Source organism: Lissotriton vulgaris, chromosome 12 (genome assembly GCF_964263255.1).
Source record: "Lissotriton vulgaris chromosome 12, aLisVul1.2, whole genome shotgun sequence".
In the NCBI taxonomy this organism is placed as follows: Eukaryota; Metazoa; Chordata; class Amphibia; order Caudata; family Salamandridae; genus Lissotriton; species Lissotriton vulgaris.
The window spans coordinates 6,966,025-6,980,006 of NC_141700.1; the positions used below are offsets into that span (position 1 = coordinate 6,966,025).

The window sequence follows — 13,982 nt, forward strand, 5'->3', positions numbered from 1 at the left end:
GAAGTATTTCAATACCGTTGAGAAGTAGTGGTACTGTAAAGCTTATGTACTGCAATGCTACAGAGAAGTACTGGTACTGGCTAGCTGAAGTATTTTAATGCAGTTCAAAAGTACTGGTACTGTTTAGCTCACGTACTGCAATGCTACAGAGAAGTACTGGTACTGGCTAGCTGAAGTATTTTAATACAGTTCACGTGCTGGTACTGTAAAGCTCAAGTACTGCGATGCTACAGAGAAGTACTGGTACTGGCTAGCTGGAGTATTTTAATACAGTTCACGTGCTGGTACTGTTCAGCTCAAGTACTGTGATGGTACAGAGAAGTACTGGTACTGGCTAGCTGAAGTATTTCAATACCGTTGACACGTACTGGTACTGTACAGCTTATGTACTGCAATGCTACAGAGATGTACTGGTACTGGCTAGCTGAAGTATTTCAATACCGTTGAGAAGTAGTGGTACTGTACAGCTCAAGTACTGTAATGCTACTGAGATGTACTGGCTAGATGAAGTATTTCAATACCGTTGACACGTACTGGTACTGTACAGCTTATGTACTGCAATGCTACAGAGATGTACTGGTACTGGCTAGCTGAAGTATTTCAATACCATTGACAAGTACTGGTACTGTACAGCTCAAGTACTGTAATGCTACTGAGAAGTACTGGTGCTGTCCAGCTGGATTATGTTAATGCTGTGTGTTGACCGGTACTGGTACCCCCGGGTGCTGCCACCAGTATTTCCATCCGGTAGAGTCGTGGGTGGTGCCCCTCTTGGGCTGGGGGGGGGGGGGGGTGCTCTTGTTTTTCTCCCCTCTCCGTACCCCCCACCGCCCCCAGTTGTATCTTGTGAATGGTGGTCGGTCCCTGGCTTGTCCTGCTCAGTATTCATGACTCGTCCTCGGGTGTGGGGGGGGGGGGGGGGGGGGCTGGGGGGGCACGTGGACCGGGCAGCGGGGGTGGAGGGAGCCTCACTCGCCCCTCCCCTCCGTACCCCATATATTTCTCAATGATGAGTATTAATATTCTGTACAGGTCCCTGTTTGACGTCAGCCCCCACCCCCTCACCCCCACCCACCGCCCAATCAGACCGCGCCCTGTCCCCCCTCCCCCCGGGGGTCACGTGCTCGCCGGGGCTGGGGGCGGACCCAGTACCTGCAGATTTCATTCATAAATCCTGGGCTTTTAAATCAAAACCCAGGAGCGGCGATCGGAGCCCCCGGAGCTGACCCCCCGCCCCCCGGGAGCGGAGACAGCAGCCCCATCCTGGAGCCGGCCCCCCCGGGAGCGGCCATCGGAGCCCGACCCCCCCTCCCCCCGGGACCGGCAGCAGAGGGGGCTACACACGGTGAGTGCGAGGCGCCTGCACCCCCCCCACCCCCGGACATCAGGGAAGGATGTGCAACCCATGGGGGATCCCTGCCCTCCCATCCCACACCCCCCCTCCCCGTGCCACTACAGCCTAGCATCACCCCCCTCCCCCCAATACACACACACACACCGCCTGGCATCCCTCCTCGCTGCTTGCAGCCTCCAAATAGCTTGGCACCCCGCCTGCCCCCTCTCCCCACATGCCCTCTCTAAAGCCTTGCACCCGCCCCACAGGCTGGCATCCACATCCTGGCACCCCATCACACTACCTGGCATCCCCCCAACACACGCCCTCTCTCACCGCTAGAGCGTAGCAGCCCTCCCGACAGCCTGGCACCCCGCCCCGCAGGCTGGCATCTCCCCTAATAGCCAGACAACTCTCGCCACAGTCCTCCACTCCGTCACACAGACTGGCATCACCTCACAGAGCCCTGCACACGGACCCTCAACCTGGCATCACCTCACAGAGCCCTGCACACTGGTCCTCAGCCTGGCATCACCTCACAGAGCCCTGCACACTGGCCCCCAGCCTGGCATCACTTCACAGAGCCCTGCACACTGGCCCCCAGCCTGGCATCACTTCACAGAGACCTGCACACTGACCCTCAGCCTGGCATCGCCTCACAGAGCCCTGCACACTGGCCCTCAGCCTGGCATCACCTCACAGAGCCCTGCACACTGGCCCTCAGACTGGCATCGCTTCCAACAGCCCTGCACACTGCTGTACAACCTGGCATCGCTTCTCGGAGCCTGCACACTGCCCCACAGCCTGGCATCTGTCCCCGCATCCCGCCACCGAGCCTGGCACTCCTCCCCGCAGCCCAGTATCCAGCGTCGCTAACAGCCTCCTTGTGTTTGCTGACGTCTATCTCTAGCCTGGCACCCTTCTCTACAACCTGCTGGCACCCCTCCCTACAGCCTGGCACTCCTCACCCGAGCCTGGTACCCCCTCCCCCTTCAAACCCAGAGCTCTCCTTGCAGCCCAGGGCTCCCCACAACCTAGGAAATTCCCCCCACAGCCAGGCGCCCCTATTCCAAAGACGTCACCCCCACCCCCCATAAAACATAATATCCATCTTGTTCACGTCCAAGACTGCCCCCCCCCCTCCCCAGACCCCTCCGGACATCTTGATTTTTCCCTTAAGCAAATGTCCCTCCCCAAAAGATTGGCAACTTCCCCACCTTACAGCTCTGCGTCTCCCTAACACATGCTGGCACTCTCGCTTACAGCCCAGTGCCCCTCCCTTCATCCTGCCTGGCACCCCTACCTTCACTCTGACTGGCACCCCTGCCTCCACTCTACCTGGCACTCCTGCCTTCATCCTGCGTAGCACCCCTGCCTTAACTCTGCCTGGCACCCCTCCCTCCACTCTGCCTGGCACCCCTCCCTCCACTCTGCCTGGCACCCCTGCCTTCACCCTGCCTGGCACCCCTGCCTTAATTCTGCCTGGCACCCCTGCCTTCACTCTGCCTGGCACCCCTCTCTTCACTCTGCCTGGCACCCCTGCCTTCATTCTGCCTGGCACCCCTGCCTTCACTCTGCCTGGCACCACTGCCTTCACTCTGCCTGGCACCCCTGCCTCCACTCTGCCTGGCACCCCTCTCTCCACTCAGCCTGGCACCCCTGCCTCCACTCTGCCTGGCACCCCTCTCTCCACTCTGCCTGGCACCCCTGCCTTCACTCTGCCTGGCACCCTTGCCTTCACCCTGCCTGTCACCCCTCTCTCCACTCTGCCTGGCACCCTTGCCTTCACTCAGCCTGGCACCCCTGCTTGGCACCCTTGCCTTCACCCTGCCTGGCACCCTCGCCTTCACCCTGCCTGGCACCCCTGCCTCCACTCTGCCTGGCACCCCTCTCTTCACTCAGCCTGGCACCCCTCTCTTCACTCTGCCTAGCACCCTTGCCTTCACCCTGCCTGGCACCTCTGCCTTCCCTCTGCCTGGCACCCTTGCCTCCACTCTTCCTGGCACCCCTCTCGTCACCCTGCCTAGCACCCCTGCCTTCACCCTGCCTGGCACCCCTGCCTTCACTCTGCCTGGCACCCTTGCCTTCACCCTGCCTGGCACTCCTGCCTCCACTCTGCCTGGCACCCTTGCCTTCACTCTGCCTGGCACCCCTCTCTTCACCGTGCCTTGCACCCCTGCCTTCACTCTACCTGGCACCCCTGCCTTCACCCTGCCTGGCACCCCTGCCTTCACCCTGCCTGGCAACCATGCCTCCACCCTGCCTGACACCCATGCCTACACTCTGCCTGGCACCCATGCCCTCACTCTGCCTGGCACCCACGCCTTCACCTGTCTGGCACCCTTACCCTCACTCTGCCTGGCACCCATGCCCTCACTCTGCCTGGCACCCCTCTCTTCACTCTGCCTGGCACCCTTGCCTCCACTCTGCCTGGCTACCTTGCCTTCACCCTGCCTGGCACCCATGCCTCCAATCTGCCGGGAGCCCCTCCCCCCACTCTGCCTGGCACCCCTGTCTTCACCCTGCCTGGCACCCCTTCCTTTACCCTACTTGGTTTGCTTCGTTGTCTGCTATGACAAAATGTTGCTGGGGGTCGGAGGGCACAATCTGGTATTGCATAGCAGGCATATGATACTGCAGGGGGCAGGGCTGGGGGGTGCCTAGGCTGCTGTTCAATATAAGATTCTTCTGCAAGCAACCGTGCCAGTGAGTGACCTGTGAGAGATGCCAGTGAGGGCCTGGCACCCCTGCCTTCACTCTGCCTGGCACCCCTGCCTTCACCCTGCCTGGCACCCCTGCCTTCACTCTGCCTGGCACTCTTGCCTTCACTCTGCCTGGAGCCCCTCCCTCCACTCTGCCTGGCACCCATGCCTCCACTCTGCCTGACACCACTCTCTACTCTTCCTGGCACCCTTGCCTTCACTCTGCCTGGTACCTCTCTGTTCACTCTGCCTGGCAACCATTCCTCCACCCTGCCTGGCACCCCTCTCTTCACTCTGCCTGGCACTCTTGCCTTCACTCTCCCTGGCACCCCATCTCTTCACTCTGCCGGTTCCCCTCTGTTCACTCTGCCTGGCACCCCTGCCCAGCACCCCTCCCTCCACTCTGCCTGGCAACCTGCCCGGCACCCCTGCCTGGCACCCCTTCCATCACTCTGCCAGGAGCCCCTCCCCCCACTCTGCCTGGCACTCATGCCTGCACTCTGCCTGGCACCCTCCCCCACTCTGCCTGGAGCCCCCCCCCCCCACTCTGCCTGGCACCCATGCCTCCACTCTGCCTGGAGCTCCCCCCCCCCCACTCTGCCTGGCACCCATGCCTCCATTATGCCTGTAAATGAACTGTGCAAATATTTCAGAATATATCAGAATTAGGATAGCACAAATGAAGCACTTATTTTTTGGTAATTATGAAGTGTGGTTGCAACAAAAATTTTAATAGCAGCAAAACAAATTAATACACTTAGTGATGCGAATTTCCACACATTGTTTGTGCACATCTGATGGTCATTTCAATTGAAAATGCGTTGTCTCTAATGGCAGTGCGCTACCACACCTTGCATACTCCACGCTACTCAACTCCATGCTAGTCCCCTCTACAACAGTCTAGTCCACAACACTTTACTCCCCTCTACGTCATTCTATGCCACTTCACTCTACTCCACGCCACTCTACACTACTCCAAGCCACGCCACTCCGCTATACTCTACTGTATGAAAATCTACTTCTCTCACCTCTACAATTCACTACTCCACTCTACACCACTCCACTCTACTCCATCCCATCCCACGGCACTCTAAGACACTCCACTCTGACACTCCACTCTGACACTCCACTCTGACACTCTACTCTGACACTCTACTCTGACACTCTACTCTGACACTCCACTCTGACACTCCACTCTGACACTCTACTCTGACACTCCACTCTGACACTCCACTCTGACACTCCACTCTGACACTCTACTCTGACACTCTACTCTGACACTCTACTCTGACACTCCACTCTGACACTCCACTCTGACACTCTACTCTGACACTCTACTCTATGACACTTTAGTTCATTCTACTCTATTTAACTCAACGCCACTTCACTCTACAAACCCCCATGCCATTTCACGCAATCCACTCAACTCTACTGCACTCCACTGTACGCCACTCTGCCACTCTACGCTACTCAATGTTATGCCACTCTACTCTGACACTTTACTCCACTCTACGCCACTCCACTCTGCTCCATTCTCCAGCAGTCAACTCTTCAACACTACTACATTCTGTGCTATGCCTCTCCACTCCATGCCGCTTTATCCCATTCAACTCTATGACACTTCACTCCACACCATTCCATTCTGCGACACCCCACCCCACTCCACTCTATACTACTACATAACACTTTACGCATCCCACTGTAGGGCACAACACACTACTCCACTTCATGCCACTCTACTCTACTCCACTCTATGTCACTTTTCTCCACTCAACACTACTGCAGTCTACGCCAATCCACTCTACACCTCTCCACTCTATGGCACTCTACTCCACTCCATGCCACTCTACTGTACGCCACTCTGCTCTACACCACTCCATGGTACTCCACTCTACTGTACTGTACGACACTCTATTACAATACACCGCTGCACTCTACTCTATGCCACTCCATTCTATCCCACCCTATGACACTCTAAGCCACTGTATGCCACTTCACTCCAGTACAATGTACTCCACTCTACGCCACTCCACGATTCTTCACTCCATGACACTCTACTCTATTCCACTCTAGTCAATTCTATGCCACACTACTATCCACTACTCCACGCTACTGAAGGAAGTGACCCGATTAGGGCCACCCAGGTCACTCACAACCACCTCTCAGCCTTCCAAACAAATGAAGAGTTGGTCAGACAGTAGAGAATACAAACCAAAGATATTTATTAGAGATACACTCGAATGGAGCCCGGTCTGATCAGCCTCCTTGGATTGCTGCAGAGGGACTGCCTCCAGTCAACATGGCAATGCATAAAGAACATTTCCAATACCTTTAGAGACACACCCAGACTGGAATTTTCCAGTTAGTAGCTGGTGAACAAAGGAGATACAGAGGATGAGCTGCAATTCCGGGACAGGGTACATGCTATCTTAGCGTAAAGGTTACTCTGCCCGTGCCAGCCGCTCTAAGGGTGAGAGCAGGCCTATCTAATGAGAAAAGTATGTAATGACAAACAGTCTATCCATTAGTGCAGCAAAACTCAACCTTGGAGAAATACAGAAAAAATAATGAGGTTGCTTTCTGCTGAGGCAGACAGAGTGAGACAGAAGTTAGTTTGATCATGGCTCAAAATGGCGGCTAAATACAAAATGGTGCAGCGAATGCTAACTCAAATTGTACAATGCAAAGAGAAATCGACTAAAACATTTTCTGTTCCAACATACCCTCCTTTTAGCATTCGCTAGCACATTTTTCTACTGTCTAAGAGCAAATAACTCCCTACATAACAGAAGGGCTACTAATACAAGCCAATACATGCATTATCAATATTCAAAAATGCCTTCATCTATTGACATTAGATCTTGTACATCCTGCATCATCATAGCCGTTGTCTTAGTGTTGGGTACTGGAATCTTTGGTTTGGGTGTTAGAGTCTTTACACAATGAGCACAACAAGCAGGGAGACAATGGATGCACAGGCAACAGGTGAAAATTATACCAGCATTTACAACTAGGAAAATAGGAATCTTCAAACCTCAGGACGCGAACAGGCCCCAGAACAATCCAGAGAGAGTCCAAGTACCATTCCTTTCATGGATGTCAGATGCGAGCCAGTGCAACTTCTGGATGGCAGCGTATAGAAGAGGGCCGTGGTCTGGGATGTATACACAACAGCTACTGCCAATGATGCGACAGGCCCCTCCCCAATCAGTAAGGATGATGTCTAACACCATACTGTTTTGTAAGGCAACAAACCTCGTAGCCTGGAGCTCAGCTGTAAGATTGGTTAAAATTCCAGCTATGGTATTAATGACCTCTTCTGCAACTCTTGTGAGCCAATGAATGTTAAGGCTATTGGACATAGGGCCGCAAAAGGGTAAAATACCCTTCATGGCATCTGTGAACTGTTGCAGAGTGGTGTCTGTCTGATCTAAATCTTTTGTTTTAATAAGCCTTCTGACTAGGGACAGGTAGGTGCTCCTACGTTGCAATCGATGGTCCTTATGGTAATTGGACGATGCTATATGCACTGGGGGAAGAAGGAAAAAGAGGTAGCATGTACCTGACCATCCCCTAGGAAGAAAAACATAAGCTTGAGACCCACAAACAAAATAAACATCATGTGGTGGGAATAAAGGCGGGCCACTAGTCGTACTCAACGTATATGTGTAATTTCAATTACTCTCTCCCACTTTTCCCTTCCCTATTCCCTGGACACAGAAACCAGCTGTTGTGTTGACTACTGACACCGGCATCGCTTTGTCCTTAGTAATATTGCGGGTTTGGAAGGATCGGAAATATTCAGTGTCATTGAACTCTTGGAAATCTAGCATTTCATTTCGAAGCCATGTTTCGTTCTTTACCTTCTCATATATATTCATACAAGCTGATGCGGACAATGTACCCGGGGTGCCTTGTCCTCCTGACCATGTGGAATTAAACCCTTGGTGGAAATGTATACATTACACCACTGTGGGAGAGTCAGCAGATGTCATATTCATGAAAGAGGAATGAAAGTGATAATGCACCATAGTAAACAGTTTAAATCACCCTTCACAACTTCCAAGATAGGATAATGGCATTGATAACAGAATATCACTCTTATGTGTAACTGAGGGGAGTAAACAACAGATCCAGCAATTAGTAGCATTAGACGTATCATTGGCCTGATGCAGAATTTGCAAAAATACATTGTTTACATATGTTTTTCGATGTTCTACTTTATGAGGGGCCAAAGTAACAAACATGTTAGGTGGGAACAGGCGTTGTACCAACCAGGGAATGTACTGGGTATTTCTCCTCAAGGAACTATGCTACTCCAAGTACTGTTATTAAGAAGATTACAACGGTCACTACAAACACTATTTTACTCTTTGTGGACCAACCGGACCAACGAGACCCATCCAGCTCTAAAAGCGGTGCTGCAAATGGCTGTTCCTCCTCAGAAATGGGTCGACCAAATGGATATATTATAATCAAAGAAAAGGAAATGCAATGGAGCGGATGACAAGAAAACAAAAAGGGGGCAAATGTTCCCAGTGTCCATCTGAGCCTCACTGGTAGAATCCTATTGTTCATCAAAGTTGGCGCTCTTGAGCACTGGCGGTGGAGCTGCTCAGTTCTAGCTCGGATCCATATCCCACGTTGCAGGGTAATGTACTTCCCTTCTGGGGGGCACACTCAGCTTACCCTGTCAATGTCCGAACAATGCATAAATGTCGCCTCTCCCTAAGTTACTGTTGCCTGACTTGTCAAGTCCATCCCTGCCAATCTGACTTTTCCTTTGGTGCACTGTTCCTCCGTCTGGGGCATAAATTGTAACTAACAACTCCAGGTACAGAGGGGTCAGGAAAAAGAGGGTCAGAAACAGAGGGGACAGGTGGAAGGAGACTCTGGAATTGCCTTAATCTCCCAGGGCACTGCTGCATTTAGGAGCTTGTCATTCTCAGCCTCATTTTGAATCCACGTGAGTTGGGTGTCCGAAAAGGGAATGAATCATGGGACTTTCTCACACTCAGAGTCCCTGTTGCCCTCACGGACCCACTGATCGAAGGGTAAATGGAAAGGCACTTTGCGGCAGTGCTGGCAATGAATCCAATTCTTTCGGCCTATGACCTTCACAGCGGTGCAGGGACAAGGAGCTCCTGGACTGGGCCCTTCCACCTCGGCTCTAGGCTCCGTTGTCTCTGAAAGTTGTGTGCAAGTGCGAAATATCCAGCCTGAATGTCATGTCCTGGCTCCTCGGATACTGGTGCGAGCGAGTCCTGGATCTGTTGGTGAATAGAGGGCAGACTTTTTGTTAACTCATACAAATAGTCCACTAACAGAGGATATTCAATTTCAGAGAACCTACAAGGATGCGGTACGCCCCAGACATTTGCCGGGAGCCCAAACACCACCTTGTAGGGTGGCAGACCTGTCCTAGAGTGCGCCGTAGCTCTTGTAGACAAAAGAGCTAATGGTAAAGCATCTGGCCACTGCAACCCTGTATAAAGAAAACTGGTCCTTGACTATAGTTTAAGTAAGCACTTGAGTGAATTTCATTTGTTTTTCATTTATGCAGTTCAATTCGCATATATTGATTCAATCAAAAACAATGGGAGAGATATATTCAGTTATAAACAAAAACCCAAAAATTTGACACAAAAGATTTCAGGAAAACCCAAGAATTGCAATTGCAATCAAAGTATAACCACACTATGTATATTCGTTATATCAAAAATTCAAATATTTATTTACAGTTATATAAAACAGTTGTCTAAACGGCGCAATAGACTATCAAGAGTATAGTCAGTGAGGAAGGGAAAGGGGTGCTCAAGTGAAAAGGAAATTTGAAGGAAAAGAGACAAAGTTGATAAACAATTGTATTATTTACACAGAACAAAGCGGGATAGCCTCCGCTGTCTTATATGCCTGTCCCCTATGGTTGTTAATTGGGGGATATGGGGGAATGGACACTGGGAGGGATACAGGCAGGTCAATGGGTTCTTATATGCCTGTCCCCTATGGTTGTTAATTGGGGGATATGGGGGAATGGACACTGGGAGGGATACAGGCAGGTCAATGGGTTCTTATATGCCTGTCCCCTATGGTTGTTAATTGGGGGATATGGGGGAATGGACACTGGGAGGGATACAGGCAGGTCAATGGGTTCTTATATGCCTGTCCCCAACTTTGTCACAGCGGAGGCTGTCCCGCTTTGTTCTGTGTAAATAAATATTTGAATTTTTGATATATAACGAATATACATAGTGTGGTTATACTTTGATTGCAATTGCAATTCTTGGGTTTTCCCAAATCTTTTGTGTCAAACCTTTTGGTTTTTGTTTATAACTGAATATATCTCTCCCATTGTTTTTGATTGAATCAATATATGCGAATTGAACTGCATAAATGAAAAACAAATGAAATTCACTCAAGTGCTTACTTAAACTATAGTCAAGGACCAGTTTTCTTTATACAACTCATACCCAGGTCCTTTGATTCTGTGGGTGAACCCCATTGATTTAATGCACTGCAACCCTGTGCTCTCCTGAATCTTTGCCAATGTCAGTTTGAGAGTACCGTTGTACTTCTCAACCAAACCTGCTGACTGGGGGTGATTTGCAGCATGAAATTTCTGTTTGATATGTAGTCCCTCACACACTAATTGAATAGCTTTCGCATTGAAGTGACTTTCATTGTCACTTCAAATCAAACGAGGCAAGCTAAAGTGAGGAAAGAACTCCTTCAGGAGCTCCTCTGCAGTCGCTATGGCTGTGTTTTCTTTCGTGGGGTATGCCTCAACCCATTTACTGAATGCACAAACAACCACTAACACATATTTCAAATTATTGACTCAATCCATTTCTATATAATCTAGCTGGAGGATCTCAAAAGGAAAAGTGGGAAGTGGTGTAGGGATACCTTTTCCCGGATTATGCATCATACACACCATGCAGTATTTGACCAAATGGGCGGCAGTCTTTGGGATATTATCATTTTGCCATACAGGATCTAGCAATTTACAAATACCTTTTGCACTGATATGGGCTGGCCAGTGCCCCATAGTGACTACGGGAAGAACATATGCATATGATAACATCCATCTCTGTTTCCCTGACTTATCCGTCCAACACCCTTCCTCATCCAAACATGCTGGACCTTTCCTGCCATAATGCTAATTCCTCGATCGTTGCCTCACTCTGTATTTCTTTCACATTTTCCAGTGTATCCTCAAACATAGGGACCTTGGGCATCTACCTAGCGGGACCTGCTACAAACTTCTTTTTCATCTTTGTTCGCGCTGTCTCCTTAACTGTCTGGTCTGCGAATGCATTCCCCTTACCCACATTGTCAGTGGTTGTTGCCTTGTGGGCACTTCACTTTACTATTGCTAATTTCTTGGGGAGTGTCAAAGCCGACAAAAGCCTATTTATAGCGGGGCCATGTTGTATTTTCACCCCATGGGAAGTAAGAAATCCTCTCTCCTCCCAGAGCTGTCAAAAATTATGGACAACTCCAAATGTGTATTGACTGTCAGTATAGATATTGACAGCCAGTCCCTCACTCAACTCGCAGGCTCGAATAAGGGCAGCAAGCTCTGCAGCTTGGGCCGACTGATAGGGAACTCGTGACGTCTCAACTACCGTGTACATTGTTGTGATCGCGTATGCAGCAGTTGTAGTGCCATCCAGTAACTTAAAACAAGAGCATCGACATATAATTCCCCTTGGGAGTCAGATAAGGGAACATCAGTCAGGTCTACCCATCCCTTCGCCTCTTCCTCTAATCAAAAGATACAATCATTTATGTACATTTCCTCACTCTCGGAAGGGAGGGGTAGTAACGTTGCTGGGTGCAGAGTGGCACATCTTTTAATCGTGACATGTGGTGCAGAGAGTGTCAACTCATAACTGGTCAGACGTGCACTGGTGAGGTGTTGCGTCTTGGTCTTATTTAAAAGTGTATGCATAGCATGGGATACCATGATTGTGAGGTCAGTATCCACTACGAGCCCAGCCGATTGCCTTAGAGCGATGGCCACAGCTGCGACCGCTCCTGGGAGGGCTCTTGCAACAGGGCCAAGAAGAGCAGAAAAATAGGCGCACTGCCGTTGCTAACCTCCAAAGGCCTGTGTTAAAACAGAGAGCGCTCAACCGGCTGTCTTGTCTATGTACAGCACGAACAGCTTTGTGTAATCAGGCGTAACAAGCACAGGTGCAGGGCAAAGCACAACTTTTAATTGCTCTAAAGACTGCTGAAATTCAGGCATCCAGGGCAAGAGTTAATGCACACCTTTAGTGGTTAATGGCAGCAAAGGCTTTGTTAGTAACGAGTAGTTAGGGATCCATTGGCAACAGTAGGAGGTAATGCCAATAAAAGTGCGCACATCCCTCTGAGTTTTAGGGATAGGCATTTTAACAATGGTATTGATGCACTCAGGGGCCAACCTCCCGCTCGCCTTCGACAGTAGGTGACCTAAATAGGTGTGTTCCTGTCGACAATATTGAAATTTGAAAAGTGACACTTTATGTCCGTGATGTGCGAAATGTAGCAGCAATTTTACCGTACTGTCTTTACAAAATTTTTCAGTGTCAGAAGCAATAAGAAGGTTATCCACATATAGAAACAACACATTACCTGAGGGAAGCATGCAGGAGTCCGGCAGGGCTTTCAAGGCTTGGCTTTATATACTAGGGCTCTCAGTTAGGCCCTGAGGAGCTCAACAGAATCTATAGACTCTGCCAGCGACTGTATAAACAAATAAATGCCTGCTGTGGGAACACTAAAACGCATTTTTCAGATCAATGACAGAAAAGAATTTGGCAGTAAAAGGAGTCATCGTCAGAAGGCAGTAATGTCAGGGACCACCGGAAACGGAAGAACTACAATCTTATTAACTTTGCGCAGATCAATCACAAAACGATAAACATTGGGATGATCATCAGGGGAGCCCGAAAATGCCCTCTTAAGGATGGGAAGAATAGGGCTATTACACACATTAGCAGTCGTCTCTTCAACAGCTCTTAACTGAATCAGGCCCTGTATAATCTGCAATAGAGCTCGCTCTCCTGCTTGTGGTATTTTATATTGGGGAATACTAGGCAAAATAGCATTGTCTTTAACTTTAATGGAAACTGAAGGTATCTGCAAGAGTTCTACATCCGTGTCAACCGTTGCCCACAATGTGACACCTTAAATTCAACTGGGAAGGATGCGTCTTTGGACAGACACTGCTTAGTGCTGACCACTTTCGGATCCATTGTCATGTAAACACCATCAGGGGAACAATAAATATTTGCATGTAACTTCTTTAATAAATCTAAACCCATCAAATGTTCCCGCAATTAGATGTCAACAAAAATGGCGAATCAACAGTAAAAGGACCTATAGTTACGGTAAGAGGTTTGGAAATGGGGCTCACAACCGGTACACCAGGAAAGCCTACTGAAACGTTATTATGGCCAGACAGAGCTGTGACCAGTGAACGAGGAACAGAGCTATTCATTGCACCTGTATCCACCAAAAATTCCTTAGGTGAGCCATGCAAATCTGCAGTAACGTATGGACCGCGTTGATCTACAGGTATCTGACCGGGTCCCTCACTCTGTCCCTGGCTGTCCTAGCTGTGAGACTTAGCTTCCTTTTGCCATGTTTTAAGGGAATCAAACATTGACTGCCTACTCCTTTTAGAAAACAATTTTTCCTACAGGAAATTAATAATCTGTTCATCAAAAGTGCCCGTCAACGGCCACTGCAACTCTGCATTGGCTCTTGTATATTTGTGCCATAACGTAATAAACACAATAGGGCCAAGGCAATGTTTTACGTACGTGTCGAAATTCGGAGTGCCTTCTGGAGGCATTGGCTGACTTTATTCCAATCGAGCATCAGTAGAACAACAATGACAGCCCACACAGAACAGCTTACTGAAGCAAGGCATTTTCAAGGAAAACATGTTCACT

General features: G+C 49.8%; 1 protein-coding gene across 1 annotated transcript in view; it reads left to right on the plus strand.

Moving 5' to 3' along the window:
- The first annotated feature begins 1,212 nt into the window (after positions 1-1,212).
- The window catches only part of CBARP (CACN subunit beta associated regulatory protein), a 110,598-nt gene continuing 97,828 nt past the window's right edge, over positions 1,213-13,982 (plus strand). Inside the window, exon 1 of the mRNA XM_086946695.1 lies at positions 1,213-1,345. The gene's annotated coding sequence lies outside the window, so the exon portion shown is untranslated. The remainder of the gene's footprint in view (positions 1,346-13,982) is intronic.